General features: G+C 41.7%; 1 protein-coding gene and 1 long non-coding RNA gene across 4 annotated transcripts in view; both read left to right on the forward strand.

Moving 5' to 3' along the window:
* LOC127003440 (uncharacterized) overlaps positions 1-1,578 on the forward strand; it is a 3,343-nt gene extending 1,765 nt beyond the window's left edge. The window contains exons 2-3 of the long non-coding RNA XR_007757073.1: positions 1-988; positions 1,164-1,578. The exon at positions 1-988 is cut by the window's left edge and continues 171 nt beyond it. This is a non-coding gene — a long non-coding RNA (uncharacterized LOC127003440). The remainder of the gene's footprint in view (positions 989-1,163) is intronic.
* Positions 1-10,000, forward strand: part of LOC127003436 (calcium/calmodulin-dependent protein kinase kinase 1-like) — a 189,602-nt gene that overhangs the window by 7,661 nt on the left and 171,941 nt on the right. The window lies entirely within an intron of this gene.

Genomic DNA, 10,000 nt, shown 5'->3' on the forward strand with positions numbered 1-10,000 from the left:
AATTAACCAAACCTCAGAATACTCTTTTACATTTTCCTCAAAGAAAAAAAAATAATGACGAATCAATATGAAAAAAAAAAAAGAAATAGTGAAGGAGAGAACGAGTTGTGAATTGAATCATATGAGGCAGTGAAAGGAAAGGCCATGTGTGTTTGATGTTTGTGTGTTTGTATAAGCTTATTAGTGGCCCTTGGCGTGTTTTATCTCCGCACACACACACACACACACACACACACACACACACACACACACACACACACACACACACACACACACACACACACACACACACACACACACACACACACACACACACACACACACACACACAGACTAACGACCTTTAAACTCTTTCCCAAATTATATTCAACGCTATTTATTCATTCATTCACTTAGTCATCTATTTCTCTATTTATTTTTACGATTTCTCTAAGTTTCTCTTCATAGGTTAGGACGCATTCATGGTCAGTAAGTGGAAAGTATAACCCAAGACTTCCATTCAGTGCGGTCAATGTTTTTTCCTTTACCCCTTTTTTGGTATAGATCTGATTCCTGTCCATATATTTTCGAAAGGCGGTGATGTAAGGGAAGAAGGAGGAGGAAGGGGAAGAGAGGAAGGAAGAGGGATTTGAAGGAAGAGGAAGGTAGCGGCGTGGGAGGGAAAGGAGGTGAGGGAAGGTGAGAGAGAGAGAGAGTGGAAAAAAGAGAAAGGGAAAGATTGAAAAAGAGAGAGGGAGGTAGTGTGAAAAGAGAAAGGAAAAGGGAATAAAAGGGAAGGAAAGTGAAAAGGAGGGAGGGAAAGTTAAGTAAGGGGAGGGAGAGAGTGGAAAAGGAGGGAGGGAAAGTGAAAGGGAGGGAGGAAGAATGAAAAACAGAGGGATAGAGTAGATAAGAAAAAGGGAGAATGGAGAAGAGGAAGATATAGTGAAAAGGAATTAGACAGGAAAGTGAAAAAGAGGGAGGGAGAGAATTGAAAAGAAGGGAGAAAGTGAAAAGAGGAAGGGAGAGAATTGAAAAGAAGAAGGGAGAAAGTGAAAAAGAGGAAGGGAGAGAATTGAAAAGAAGAAGGGAGAAAGTGAAAAAGAAGAAGGGAGAGAATTGAAAAGAAGAAGGGAGAAAGTGAAAAAGAGGAAGGGAGAGAATTGAAAAGAAGAAGGGAGAAGGTGAAAAAGAGGAAGGGAGAGAATTGAAAAGAAGAAGGGAGAAGGTGAAAAAGAGGAAGGGAGAGAATTGAAAAGAAGAAGGGAGAAGGTGAAAAAGAGGAAGGGAGAGAATTGAAAAGAAGAAGGGAGAAAGTGAAAAAGAGGAAGGGAGAGAATTGAAAAGAAGAAGGGAGAAAGTGAAAAAGAGGAAGGGAGAGAATTGAAAAGAAGAAGGGAGAAAGTGAAAAAGAAGAAGGGAGAGAATAATTATTGAAAAGAAGAAGGGAGAAAGTGAAAAAAAGGGATAGTAAAAAAAAGAAAAGTGAGAAAAAAAGAGAAAGGGAAAGTTAAAAAAGAGAGAGAGAGGAAAACTGAAAAAAAAGGAAGAAGAGAAAGTTATATCAAAGGAGGGATAGGAAGAAGAAAGAGAGAGAGAGAGAGACGTAAAGAAGAAACCGATGAGATGCCGAAACTTCTGAGAGACTTCAAATTTGTCTGATTAACATGACTGCCGCTTCCTTAGAGAGACAGAGAGAGAGAGAGAGAAGTAAGACCGATGGGGAAATTGGAGATGCTGGGTATGTTGAGAGAGAGAGAGAGAGAGAGAGATGAAAGTAAGACCGATGGGGAAATTGGAGATGCTGAGGAAAGCTGAGAGAGAGAGAGAGAGAGAGAGAGAGAGAGAGAGAGAGAGAGAGAGAGAGAGAGAGAGAGATTAATTTGGGAGCGACGACCAAGGAAAAGGGAAAAGTTGAGTCCACGCAGAGAGAAACAGGAAAAGGAAGAAGGAAAAAAGTAAAAGAAAAGTTAACAAAACCAAAAAAAGTTAAGGAAATGAGAAAGAAATGGAGTGAAAATAAACACGGAAGAGAGAGAGAGAGAGAGAGAGAGAGAGAGAACTATTATAGCATCATGTATAAGGAATCGAATCTTCTTTAGTAGGTTCTTATTTATACTTTTAATGGAATCTAAGTCTCTCTTAATAGGATCCTTACCTTACTGGCACTTTACTTCACATATTTATTCGGTTATTTCTTTCTCTCCTTTACCGTAGATAAAATAAATAACAAAAATAAAAAGATAGTGATGAAAAGGTGAATAAAGGATGAGAAAAAGAGCAATAGATAGATAAGGAGAGAGAGAAAAAGAGAAGAGAAGAGAAGAGAAGAGAAGAAATTTGAAATAGAAAATGAATACAAGTCCAAATAAATTTAAAGTTAAAAAAATGATTTGTCACCGAGATGGAAATTAGAGGACAGGTGTTGCCAGGCAGGTGTGTGTGTGTGTGTGTGTGTGTGTGTGTGTGTGTGTGTGTGTGTGTGTGTGTGTTACGTGGAAAATAATATAAAAATGAGTTGAGATTTGACTTCAAGATTAAAGAAGGAAACCTATTAGAGAGAGAGAGAGAGAGAGAGAGAGAGAGAGAGAGAGAGAGAGAGAGAGAGAGAGAGAGGTGGGGACACATGTGGATGATAGGAACACAGGTGGCGTTTGCTCCACCCCTCCTTCCCCTCCACCCCCTTCCCTCACCCTCTACCCCTCCCCTCCACATCCCCTTCTCCCCCCTGTGACCTACACCTTCCCTTACCCCCCCTCACCTCCCTCTCATCATGATTGCCAGCACCTTATGGCATAAATCAACAAAGAATGATCTCACTTTATTGTATAGAAAGTCTCATTAGTATGGAAGCTTATATGAATTTTATGAGTCAAGACCTGTAGTGACTTTGGGGTTTTGTTAAGTTAGGTTAGGTTAAGTTTAGGATATCTTCAAACACATGATAGCCAGCACCTTATGGTATAAATCAACAAAGAACGACCTCACTTTGTTGTATAGAAAGTCTCATTAGTAAGAAAGCTTATATGAATTTTCTGAGTTGAGACCTATAGTGACTGTTTAGGGTTTTGTTAAGTTAAGTTAGGTTAAGTTTAGGATATCTTCAAACACATGATAGCCAGCACCTTATGGTATAAATCAACAAAGAATGACCTCACTTTTGTCGTATGGATACCTCATTAGTACGGAACCATATATGAATTTTCTGAGTCAAGACCCACTGTAACTGTTTGGGGTTTTGTAAGGTTAGGTTAGGTTAAGTTTAGGGTATTTTGAAACACATGATTGCCTGCACCTTGTGGTATAAATCAACAAAGAAGGACCAAAGGCTCCATATATAGGCAAACGTAATTTTTTCTCAATTCTCAAAGTTCCCGAAAATTCTCGAAAATTCCCAAAATTCCCACGGAAAGTTTCCCAGTTCAAAATTCCCGGGAAATTTACAACCCTACCCTCCCCATCACCGTCCCTCCCCACTCCTCCCCCACTTCCTCCCCACTCCTCCCCCCTCGCCCATACCTCCTTCCCCCCTCCCCTCGCCCACACCTCCCTCCCTACTGCCCCTCCCACCCCAACACCCTCCCCACTTCCCCCCCCCCCTCTCCTACACCTCCCCTCCCACGGCCCCCACCTCCACATCCCACCCCCTTCCCCCCACCTCCGCCTCTCTCCCCACTGCCCCCCACACCCCCAACACCTGAGGCACGGTCATTACCTTCGCCTCCATCGTTCATGTTGTTTATATTTTTATGTGTGTTTGTCTGTGCGTCTATTTTCATCCCGTTCTCTCGTCTATTGTTGTTTGTTTGTTTGTTTGTTTACCTTGGAGGGTCCATAGACTGGCTTTCTAATTTTAGCGAGTGCGTGAGTGTGTGTGTGTGTGGGGGGGGGGGTACTGCTTTTGTTGTTGTTGTTGTGCTAATTTTACGTTTTTATTTATCTTTTATCGATTTTAATTTTTATTTACCTCACTTTTTTAGGTTTTATTTTTCCTATTTTTGTCTATTCTATTTTTATTACTTGATTTTTTTTATGTGTTGCTTAAAGCAGGTTGTTTTTCGATCATTTTTTTAACTATATATTTTTTACCTTTTTTTTGATTTTCACTTTTTCCTTTTATTTCTTTCAACGTTCCGTCTCTCTGTTTCTCGTTCCGTCACAAATTAAATTGAGTAAGTTTGGCTTCTCCTCTTGATCATGCTTTTCTTCTAATCATAATGTATGTTAGAGGCTTCATGTGTGTGTGTGTGTGTGTGTGTGTGTGTGTGTGTGTGTGTGTGTGTGTGTGTGTGTGTAGTCGTGTCGTGCTCAGCTAAACACGAGGATACTTTCAAGAGGCTTAAAGTGTAGACATTTAAATCCGCGCACACACACACACACACACACACACACACACACACACACACACACACACACACACACACACACACACACACACACACACACACACACACCCCCACACACTCTCTCTCTCTCTCTCTCTCTCTCTAATCCCCTCAGTGCCCCGTTTTGATGTCTCTTATGGAAGACCTGAGAGAGAGAGAGAGAGAGAGAGAGAGAGAATGGTTCCTCCTACCTCGAAATATTTAGGATTCATTTAATATTCTGTGAGCATCTTCCTTTTTTTCCCCTCCATTGTTTGTTTTTTCTTTCTTTTCCTTTTGTGTCAAGTTAGGTAGGTATGTGTGTGTGTGTGTGTTTGTGTGTGTGAGAGAGAGAGAGAGAGAGAGAGAGAGAGAGAGAGAGAGAGAGAGAGAGAGAGAGAGAGAGAGAGATAGAAAATCAGACCACACAGACCCATGGTCCAGACTTGGTGGTCTGTCCTTAAACCTAAGTGATTTTACATTAATCAGAAGACTCCAAAACGTTGCATTTCTACTCTAGTTGATATTAAGTTGAAGGAAGTGACGGTCGAGTTTATTTTTGAAGGAGTCAATCGTGTTACACTGGACCACTGATGATGGGAGCTTATTCCATTCTCGCACTACATCGTTGGTGAAGAAAAATTTGGTGCAGTCTGAATTTACTTGTCTACATCTGAGTTTTACGCCATTGTTCCTCGTGCGCAAAGTGTCATCGATCATAAACAATGTTGATCTGTCTACATTCGTGAAACCATTAAGTATTTTAAAACATTCGATCAGTTTTCCTCGGAGGCGACGTTTCTCAAGAGAACATATTAAGGGTGAAAGCCTTTCTTCGTAGGATTTGTTGCGCAAGGAAGGGATAATTTTCGTTGCCCGACGCTGAACACCTTCTAATTTAGCAATATCCTTTGCATGGTGGGGAGACCAAAACTGTACCGCATATTCCAAGTGGGGTCTGACTAAACTGTTGTAGAGCGGGAGTATTACATCTTTATTCTTAAATAAAAAGTTTCTTTTAATGAAGCCCAACATTCTGTTCGCTTTATTTGCTGCATCGATGCATTGCTGTGAGAATTTGAGGTTTGACGCGATTTTGACCCCCAAGTCCTTGACGCATTGAACGCTTTTGAGTTTAACGCCGCGCAGAGAGAGAGAGAGAGAGAGAGAGAGAGAGAGAGAGAGAGAGAGAGAGAGAGAGAGAGAGAGAGATAACAGCCTCTATCTTGATAAAATTTTCCTTGATTGTGACTCACACCTCCTCCTCTTCCTCCTCCTCCTCTTCTTCTTCTTCGTCTTCCTCCTCTTCCTCCTTCTCCTCAGGAACTCAAAGGCTGAAAAGGCTGAGTTAAGGCTCTTTTAGGCTTAAGTGGAGAGAGAGAGAGAGAGAGAGAGAGAGAGAGAGAGAGAGAGATTCTTGACACATGATGGTTACAGTCTCCTCCCCCTCTCTTTCTCCCTCTCTCTTCTGTATAATAATTAGATTCAGTAAAGCATTGCAAGCGAAAGGAAGGAGACTGAATGGCGTCGAGGGAAGGAGAGAAGGAGGGAAGGAGGGGAGAAGGAAGAGAGAGAAGGAGGGAGAGAAGAGGAACTTTCCTCTCCCTCTCTCCCCTCCTTTTCCAGACTTATTTCCTCCCTTCACATCCCATCGACAGTTTTGAGAGAGAGAGAGAGAGAGAGAGAGAGAGAGAGAGAGAGAGAGAGAGAGAGAGAGAAATAAGGGGGAAGGATATTGAAAAAGGAAAAAGGATATGAGACCAAAAAAAGATGGAAAGTGAGAAAATAAGTAACGTAGAATCAAAGAAAAATTAAACAAACAAGAAAAGTAAAAAAAAAAAAAATCATGGAAGAAGAAAAATAAATAAAAAGAAAAGAGAAAAAAAGGAAACAGATAAATGACAAAGAGGAGGAAAAAAAAATATACAGACAACACACACACACACACACACACACACACACACACACACACACACACACACACACACACACACACACGCACACGTCAGAAGGGAAAGTGACAGGGAAGAGTTCGCTAAATTATAAGGTTGGAAACGTTGCCAGTGGGAATTTTGGTAAAGGTAAAAAGAGGGGGTGGGGAGGGGGAGGGGGGTACAACTGCTCTCATTGTTGACATTAGTGAAAGTTGTGGTGGTGGTGGTGGTGGTGTTGACAGTAGTGGTGGTGATGGTGGTGGTGGTGATGACAAAACAGTAGTAATAATGGATGGAGTTAGGTTAGGGAAGGGAAGGGAAGGGAAAAAGGAAAGGGAAGAGAAGGGAAAGGGAAGGGAAGGGAAGGGATGGAGAAGGAAGGGAAGGGGAGGGAAAGGAAGGAAAGGGAAGGGAAGGGAAAGAAAGGAAAGGGAAGGGAAGGAATGGAGAAGGAAGGGAAGGGAAGGGAAAGGAAGGAAAGGGAAGGGAAGGGAAAGGAAGGAAAGGGAAGGAGATGGAAGGGAAATGAGAGTAAGGAAAGAAGACTAGCTGGAGGAGGAGGAGGAGGAGGAGGAGGAGGAAAGAGAAGATGATAGGGTGTGAGAGGAAGTTAGGGGAAAGAGAAGAAGAAGAAGAAGAGGAGGAGGAGGAGAAAGAGGCGTTGTATGTTGACGACGAAAAAAAGAGGAAAGGAGAACAAGAATAAAGAAATGACAGACGAGAGAGAGAGAGAGAGAGAGAGAGATTGACCATATCCTGAAGTGTACCGGAAACGATGATGATGTTGTAAGAGAGAGAGAGAGAAAAACAAAATAAAAGATAAAAAGCAACAATAGGAACTAGAAGCGGAACAAATAACGGAGAAGAGACAAAAAAAAAAAGAAGAAGAAGAAGAGATAGAGGAAGGACGATCTTAAGGGGGGGAGAGGGAGGGAGGGAAGGAGAGAAGGAGGAAAGGACAGCCGGATGGAGAGAGAAGATCCGTAAAGAGAGAGAGAGAGAGAGAGAGAGAGAGAGAGAGAGAGAGAGAGCAGTAATGTTATGTGTGGTTGTATTATTATTATTATTATTATTATTATTATTATTATTATTATTATTATGAGATCTTCCGTTTTCCGTCTTGTGGGAATTTTACTGAAGTTGAAGGACGTCAGGTTATACAGTTACTCTATAATACGGTGCTCTCTCTCTCTCTCTCTCTCTACCTCCTTTCCCCTTTTTCTCCCTGTCTCTTCTCCCCTTCCTCTTCCTCTTCCTCTCCTTCCTTCCTACCCATCCATTCTCTTTTCCTCTCCCTTCACCCCCACTTCCCACTCTCCCCTCTCTCCCCACCCCCACTTCCCCAGACTAACATCTCTCCCTTACACCGTCCTCTCTCTCCTCCCCTCCTCCTCCTCCTCCTCCTCCTCCTTCTCTAACACGTCGTCGCTTAACCTTTTCTCGATCGTAAACTCATTCATGCGATGCTCATCATTCCAACTGTTTTTTTTTGTTGTTGTTGTTTTTTGTTGTTATTTTTTGTTACCTGTATCCTGCTGTAGCGCCTTTTCTATTAGCTCACCTGTCCGTCCTTGAGCGCCCGATGCACCCTCCTATGTGTGTACCTGAATGATACGCGTGTTAAGTGTTCGTTCTTGTCTCTAACCGGAAGACACGATTAGGTTGTATTTTCTTCTCACTTTTTTTTTTTTTTTTTTTTTTTTAGATTTTAAGAGAAGAAAAAAAACACCGATATTCTTAAACTCGTCAGTGTAGCTTCTTTTTTTTTTATCCTTTACAAATTATGACAACGTGTGCCTTGCCTATTCGTATTTCTTTGTTCTTCTAATCAAATTTTGTAAACATAAAACATAGAAAAAATGGTATATATGCGCGTGGTCTCGGTGCTCAACTCCGCCTCATCTTCCCTTTATCGATACCCTACGCCCCTGTCCACCTAGCAGTGAATGGGTACCAGGTATTAATCGGGGGTTGTGTCCCGTCTCCTGGGGTCTGTTCCCTTCTCCTATAATTCCTTCCCCCTCCCGTCTCTCTCCGGCATATGACCACAGATGTTGCGCCGACTAAACGAAACTTCCCAACTTTCTTTCCTCCTAATGTGTGTTTCCCTAGGCTACCCCTCTTTCTCTGGTAATGTTTTGGGTATATGCTTAATCTGCTCGTGGCCTCGGCGTTCATCTCCGTTTCATTGTCCCTAGAGGCTTACCTTACCTTAGTGATTGCTTACCTTAGTGATGGTAAAGAGGCTAGGGAGCTAAACAACTCACAGGGGTTCCTCTTCTCTTCTCAGTTAGGGGTATATTTGGGTATGTTTTTTTTCTTTCTAGTATTTGTTCAGTTTTCTAATATATAACGTTTCGGGCACGTGCCTCAGTGTTGATCTCCGTCTCAGTGTGGGGGGAGGAGGGTGACATCTAGCCCGGGACCACCACCACCATCGCCGCAGTCACCCTGAACGCCTGGGGACCATATTCTCACACACTCCGCCTTACACTCTCACATTTGACAGGGTTTTTTGTAGGGGTATCGGACACTTCCAGAGGTACATTTATGACCCTGTTGGTAGTTTAATCCCTCTACTCTACCATGAACGTGAAAAACATCCATGAAAACCGGATCTATCTCCATCTCGACCTTTGGAAGCAGATGACACGACAGAAGGAAGCGTCCGCACTCTGCTCTCACCTTGAACACCTGGGCTTCCCGCGTTGCCGGCCCCACGTGGCACGAACCTCTATATCCTGAGGGTGTTCAGCCAGAGACACACACATATATTACTGCCCCCCGCCGCTACGTGACCTTCTGCGCCGCGTCCTCATCCTCTTTATAAGTCCTGTGATGGCCTGATGTTGTTTTTGTTTCCGTTCTTTGTCCAGCATTCAAAAATATAAATAACACTAATTATTTTGTACCGCGTCTTCACCTTTATATTCGTTTTTTGATGCCCTGGTGTGGTTTTTTGTCTTTTTTTTTTGCCCAGTACTCTAAAATCTAAATAATACTAAATTTCTTGCAACTTTTTTTCATCATTTATATAAGTCTTGTGATGGCCTGATGTTTTTTTCGTATATTTGCTATTTGTCCAGTATTCAAAAATCAAAAAAACACTAAAATTTCTGTACCTCGTCTACGTCGTTTATGTAAGTTTTGTGATGGTCTCGTGTGGTTTTGTTTTTCGGTCTTTGTTCGTCATTTAAAAATCAATATACCACTAATTTTTTTGCACTTCTTCACCTTTTATATAAGTCGTGTGCTGGCCTGATGCTGTTTTGTTTTTCGTTCTTTGTTCGTCATTTAAAAATCAATATACCACTAATTTTTTTGCACTTCATCTTTTATATAAGTCGTGTGCTGGCCTGATGCTGTTTTGTTTTTCGTTCTCTGTTCAGCATTCAAAACAAATAGTATGAATCTTTTGCATCCTCTCTTCATCCTTTATATAAGTCTTGTGGTGTCCTGATGTTTTTCCTCTTCTTTGTATGACATCCAAAACAATAATAACGCTGTAAATTTTATGCTCCTCTTTTGTTGCTCTAATTAATGTCCTTTGTTTCTTGTCTTTTTTTATCTAGCATTCAACAGCAATTAAAACACTCTGAATCTTTTCCGCCTCATCCATACATAAGGGTATCCGTTTTAAATCCTTCTGAAGTTGTTGTTGTTGATGTTTTTTTCCTTCCTCTGATAAAGCTGGTTGTTGTTGTTCTTCTTCTTTTCCTTCTT

Source organism: Eriocheir sinensis, chromosome 25 (assembly GCF_024679095.1).
Source record: "Eriocheir sinensis breed Jianghai 21 chromosome 25, ASM2467909v1, whole genome shotgun sequence".
Taxonomy (NCBI): Eukaryota; Metazoa; Arthropoda; class Malacostraca; order Decapoda; family Varunidae; genus Eriocheir; species Eriocheir sinensis.